The sequence below is a fragment of the Cupressus sempervirens genome, chromosome 11 (assembly GCF_028749045.1).
Source record: "Cupressus sempervirens isolate cs-2001-9-10 chromosome 11, ASM2874904v1, whole genome shotgun sequence".
NCBI lineage: Eukaryota > Viridiplantae > Streptophyta > Pinopsida > Cupressales > Cupressaceae > Cupressus > Cupressus sempervirens.
Genome location: NC_143128.1, coordinates 524,479,983 through 524,486,892, shown reverse-complemented (window position 1 = coordinate 524,486,892; position 6,910 = coordinate 524,479,983). Strand labels below are relative to the sequence as shown.

Sequence of the window (6,910 nt, the reverse complement as noted above, 5' to 3'; positions counted from 1 at the left end):
AATTGTCTTCTTCCAATTTTATTGCAAGAAGAATTAAAATATATAAAGTACATAATTATTGATGACATGAGCTTCGCAGGTCCAAAGCTCCTTGAAATTGATAGTTGATTACAAGGAGCCTTTCCTAATTGAAAACATGTACACTTTAATGGAGTATCAATTATTTTGTTTGGTGACCTTGCACAATTGCCCCCTACTATGGAAAAGCCAATTTATATATCACATTCAAATGCCAAGTTACTTTGGGAGAATTTCACCATGGTTGTTACATTACAAGAAATTTTCTAGCAATAGTGTGAGACTAACACACAAGCTGAATTCTGCTAGCTTCTATACAATATACGAGATGGAAAACGAAGATAACATGATTGGGAGCTTCTAATGAGTCATATCAACATTCACCTGAAAACAAATGACAAGGAAGAATTTGATAGGTCTATACATTTATTCACTATAAATGATGTAATGAAACTATATAATAAAAAGATTTTGAAGTCATTAAGCCATCCAGTCACAATAAGCAAAACAATAAATTCTAGATGTAAAGATAGGAGTGAGGTGTATGATGAATAATTAGAGAAACATGTTCTACTCTATATAGGAGAACATGTAATTCTTACAACAAACATTTGGATAGAAGTAGGACTTGTCAATGGAGGTATCAGTGAAACTATTGATATCATCTATAGACCAAGTACCGGGCCACTAGATGTACCCATGTATGTTGTCATACATTTTGAAAATTGCAATGGACCACCATGGAACCAAGACATCCCAAGTGTTTGCCAATAGTGCCAATCACATTAGATAACTGAAGACAACTACCAATCACCATGTCATGGGCTATCACAATACACAAATCTCAAGGACTCACACTATAGAAAACAATGGTAGATATCAATGTGGTTGAAAGGCAAGGTCTCACTTTTACAACTATATCCAGAGTAAAAACAATAGATGGTCTTCGAATTCAACCTACTTTCACCTTTGAAAGATTCTAAAAAATGAAAAGTTATCCATACACAATTATACAGAAAAAGGAAGAGGATCGCCTAGATCAAATGACTCTTCAAACAAAATGTATGTACTTTGAATGTGAAAAGAAATGAAAAAGATAATCTTTAATAAATCAACTTGTTCAAACTACACAATTAAAATACAATTAGTACAAATACATACACACACACACACACACACACACACAAATAGTTTCTCAAGAATATATAAGACTATCAATGTAACCCTTGTACCCTCAAATGTACAAGTGCTAGTTACATAAAAAAAAAAAGAAAACAAATTCCTCCCTTGCCTATCATATTTATACTACAAAACACTTCCCCAAAATGGTAGTGTATAATGTTGCCTATTTAGTCAAAGTGTTGAACCCTTTATGTAAATTGGGGCACCTTGCCATTTTAAAATAGTTTTTAAGTGTCATTTCTTCATTTTAGATATAATAAGAATGGATAACCTTCATTTACTTTTAATTTCTTAAACATTTAATATTTGTATTAGAAAAGGAGCATCTTATTGGAACTTTCAATTTTTTATACATTTAATATTTGCATTAGACATTTAATAGTTACGATACAACACCTTTATAAGGAAGACATCTCATTATATATTTCATCCACTCAATCAATCATTTCATCCATTTAGCCATCGGCGATCATCATTGCCCCAACCATTTCCAAGATGGTAATCCTAATCCTCTTATACTTCCTCTCTTACAACTGTTGCAATGGAGGCAGGCTTCCAAAGCAGGCCAGCTACTACAGAGCTGAGTTGATCCACAAAGAGTCTCCACTTGTGAATGTCCAGAATCTAATGACACCTCAACGGGTGCAACGTTCTATGGAAAGGAGCTGCAGGTGGCTAGAATGACTTCATGCCTTGGCAACTGGAAGAGCCCCACAATTCTATAGATTTTGCCATCACACCAAAAGCACGTACTAATAGTGGAGAGGGATCTCATCGGGATATAGTCGCTACGCCAACACCCCCCCACACAATGGAGCCGGATACAACCATTTATCATGCGGGATTTGCACCCACTACATACCATGTTGATAATCCAAGCCTATGCGGACAAAGGGTCAAAGGGCTTGAGGGACTCGAGCCAGTGACCTGCGCTCTGATACCATATAGATTTTGCCATCACACCAAAAGCACATACTAATGATGGAGAGGGATCTCATCCGGAATATACTCACTAGGCCAACAAATTCTACAGCCCAGTCAGCCCTGGCGACGGTGCATTCCTAATGCAATTACGCATTGGGACTCCCACTCCACTGCTTCAACACATGAGCCTCGACACGGGCAGCGACCTCATCTGGCTTCAATGCGGACCATGCATCAGCTGTTACAAACAGGGCGATGCGTTGTACAATCCCCATACATCGTCCACCTACAAAAACGTTTCGTGCAATAACAAAATCTGCACTGCGTTGGAATATTCATCACAGTGCGGCCATGGCGACAACTGCGAGTACTTCTACGCACACGGAGACGGTTCACGCACAACCGGAATCATAGCCTCCGAAACATTCAGTCTTAAAACAAGTCCTTCTGCTTCTTCTTCTGCTTCTGCTTCGTCCGGGTGGGAAACTATTCCGGGCATTGCATTTGGCTGCGGCAACCAGCAACAGGGTAATTTTAGCGGCGGCACCGGTTTAGTTGATCTTGGAAGAGGCAAACTTTCGTTGGTGTCTCAGATGGGCGAAACAATCAAGCACAAGTTTTCTTACTGCCTCGGATCCATTGAGAACGAGTCCGCCGTTAGCACTCTCTTTCTGGGAGACGCTCCGATTTCTGACCTTTCCGGCAACTTCCAATATACTCCTTTTACTGGAGCGAATGACCCCACTTATGTTCCAACGTTCTACTATCTTAGCTTGCATGGAATCAGCGTTGGCGGCACGATGATTCAATATCCGGCTTCTACATTTGCAGTTGATTCTGATGGAAATGGCGGGCTCATAATCGATTCGGGGACCACGCTGACTCATCTGGCGGATCCTGCGTACAAGCCGTTCCTTGAGGCCGTGAAGTCTAGTATAAGGGCTAAGCCTGTGAACGCCTCTTCTACTGGCGGAACCGATCTATGCTACAGAAGCACATTGCCCGTATCGAAGCTTCCAGAAATTGCGTTTCATTTTGAAGGGAATGTGACATTTAATGTGCCTCCGCGGAACTCGTTTGTCTTGCTAGAGGATGATCTGGGACGGGAATTGCTGTGGTTGGCATATTCTAGTGCAGGGCCTCAAGGCTCCATGTCCACATTTGGGAACACTCAGCAGTAGAATTTCAATATCATTTACGATATGGGCAAGGACAAACTCTCATTTGCTCCTGCGGACTGTAACAATCTGTGATATTGTAAAATGGTATAAGCTGACATCTATGAATATTAATGGCCTCTTGGTCGATTTGCAATAATCCACCTGCATTGCATTTTGTAAAATTGCCTCTTTTACCGTGCTTTCAATTTGCAGCTTTCTGGAGTGAACAACCCTCGCATAACTTTTGTTTTAAGCACTCTTATTTTCTCTATTACTTTCAACTAAATAATTTTGTGGAAAGCATATTTATCATCCAATGGCGCTGTTTACACTCTCTTGGAATACAGAAAACGTTAAGTAGAAAAACAAAACATGGATAGATTCGTTTTCTTTCCTTTCCTGTTTTGAGGGAAGTGACTAACCAAACAGAAAATGAAAATAGGTATTTGCCAAATATTGTTACCGAGGATGTGATGAGTGGTCTAATGTTTTAATTTTAAAAATGCAGGAAGAGGGTCTTAAAAATCTAGATAACAGCAAATTACTAAAATCATCTTTGCTTTCTGTTATTACAACCAAGTATTCTAACCCTAACAATTAGAGTCTCACCCAAGAAAAACTACAAATTAATCAAATTTATCCATGTTCAAGTAAATAGAATAAACCACACTTAACATTAACTTTAATCTAACTAACTTCCTAACCATACCAAGCCTTCCTACCCCAACAGTGAGAATTAGCAAACTTGACAGTTTCAAATAAAACCTTGTAATCGAGAGGTACAAAGTCTTAAAATAGAAGAGAGCAACATAGCACATACTAAGAACTTAAAAAATACTAAAATAAAGGATAGGAAATATTAATCCTGTTTGATGTTCTAGAAATCTCCATTGAGGTACTTGATTACTTCTATCCAGTTTTCAATTGCTCCAACACTCTTTATCTCTACCCAATTGTCCTCCTTAGCTTGGCTCGCCTTTTTGAGTTTGTTTTTCCCATTTATGAACCCAAAAATAGACTTTCTCAACATCTCTTTCTGAACTTTGCAAATGACTAAGACAATGACTACATATTTAATTAAGAGCATCAATCTTCTCATTAATTTCTACAAACTTATCAGAGTAATCCTTCTTGATTTCTTCCATCATCCTCTGAAGATTGGGTAGGGAATTTTCTATGTTCCCAACTTTTGGTATTTTCATTAATTTTATTCACCTCATCACCTCTAGTAATCCCTAAGTTCACTAGCATTCTCTTTTCTTTAGAAAATTGGGTGTCATCATCTGTTTCTTCCACCTTCCCATCAAAATTAACTTCATCAAAGAAATAATAGCTAGATTTCTAAGGTGATATTGATTGTTAATAATGCTGTTGTAAATCTCAATTTTTAAAGAAAGTGGTGTTTTGAGATTATGTTGAACTTGAATTTTGAACCTTGAAGTTCAGTGTTTCAAGTTCAAAGTTTAGGATTTTCCAGTTCAAAGCTTTAATGCAGAAGTAAAGATTCAAATTTGGTTTCAGTTCAAAGTTTGGAGTTCACATCCCAAACAATCAAGTTCAATTTCAAATTCAGAGGTCCACGTTGCCAGATTCAAAATGTGGACCCATATGTAGATTCATTATTTCATAAGAATCCAAATTCAGATGGTACAGAGCTCAATGAAATATTAGTACAAGTTTAGTTGGGTTCTTGATATTTTTGACTCAATGAGTTTAATTGGTGTATTGAATTCTAAAGATTGAATAGAACATTTCAATAGCTTGGAATGAGAAAAGCAAGTACTCCAATCTATGAACAAGGGATGAGGATTTTCAACCAAATCTCTCAAATGGAAGGTGAGGCTTATTTATAATCCATCAAGCTAAAGGAACTCAACACCAAGAGTGAATGATCATTTGATTGGGTTATAGGATGCTGAGGATATAGAATCTAAAGTTGAGATGAGGGATAGTAATGACTAGATGGCTTGCAACGCCTTCCAATTCTAATATTTAATTAGATATGAAAGAATCAAAGAGGTTGATTAGCAACCAAAAAATCTCAATGATGGTAGAGAAGACCATTAGGTTCAAGCAAACAAAAGGAAAAACATTCCTCTTAATGGATGTAGTGTGTAGCCCATTGGTCGAGTGTCAAATCTAGTATCCATGTGGTAATAGTCATTGACTTCTAAGAAAGAGAAATTCTCATAAATTGTGTTTGAAATGAAGAAGATATATGCATGATAATGGATACATTGAGGGCCCTTGCAAACTATTTTACAAAATGTCTATTGTTCATTCACATGGTGGATTGCATGTTTTGGAGCCCTAAGTATTAAGCCACAGATAATTACATTTCACAATCACTACAATCACATTTCAAAATTTATTTGACCTGCCAACAATCCTAATGTTGAGCACTCAGGCATAATCAGAATTAATAGAGAGCCTAATAGAACTCAGGTCTCTACTAGGTGCTTATCTGATGCAATGCAAGGCAGGAGAATCCCTAAAGGAGATGTCCAAGCCCCCAGCAATAACCACACAGTTGAAACAAAAAAACAAGACAATAATAATGCAAGATCTAATACCAAATCTGATGCAGGAAGGGGGTGCATGTTGAAAGTAAATTTAAAATAAATAAATAAATAAAAATTGTGGAGGAGAGAGAAAGTGACAAAAATTAGAGGAGAAATTTTTTTAAAATAGAAAATAGGAAAAAGAGGAAAAGAAGAATTTCTATTTTTAAGGTGCATATGTGGCGTAAATAGAAAAATAAGAAAAATAGTTGTCATTCCATTTATCGAAGCTTGTAGGTGGCATCTTAGAAGTTTGTGGAAAGTTTCTTAAATCATGCATTTAATATTTGTTGTGATCCATAAAGGAAATGTAATTTTCTAATTGGGCCACATGGTGGTGCTTAGTTGTAATTCTAGAAGGTTGTGGACATTGTGGAAGGATGTGGATATTGTGCAGGAAAAATTCTAGAAGGTTGTGGATAAATCATGCATTGGGTGGTAAGTGTCTATTTAAGCAAGGCATATGAGCATTTCTAATCAAGCTCGAGAAATAGAAGCTTTGGAAGGTGAAAGCTTCAAGGTGTGAAAGTTGTGAAAGGTATGAAAGCTTGGGAAGGTAAAGCTTTGGAAGCTTCAAGGTAGAAAGCTTTGGAAGGTCAAGCTTCAAGGTGAAAGCTGGAAGGTGTGAAGGCTTCTAGGTGTGAAAGCTGGAAAGTGTGAAGGCTTCAAGGTGTGAAAGCTTGAAGGGTGACTCTTCTTTGTAGAAGCTTGGAGAGAAGGAGAAAGTGAGGATGAGTTTTCCTGAGTCTGTGGATAGAGTGCCGAATGTGAGGCAGTTTACAGCAAAATTGTGATGGAGTTGTGAGTGTGTAGACAGAGCGCCAATTGTGAGGCAGTTTACACTTGGATCTTGGATAAAGTTGGAGAAGAGCTAGTGACTGCAATTTAGAAACAAGGAGGTTACTTGGTGGCTTGCAAGCACAAGTTGAGATCTTTGAGGTTTCTACTAGAGTATGGATCTGGACTAGCTTGGGCTTGGATTGGATCTTGAGGGATCCTATAGAAATGTTATTGTAATTAATATTGGATTTTCAAGTATAATAAAATTGTTTGAAGCATTTTTTC

General features: G+C 37.4%; 1 pseudogene; it reads left to right on the top strand.

The window, feature by feature from the left end:
- Positions 1 to 887: 887 nt before the first annotated feature.
- LOC149530664 (aspartic proteinase nepenthesin-1-like) lies at positions 888 to 3,377 on the top strand (annotated as a pseudogene).
- Positions 3,378 to 6,910: the final 3,533 nt, after the last annotated feature.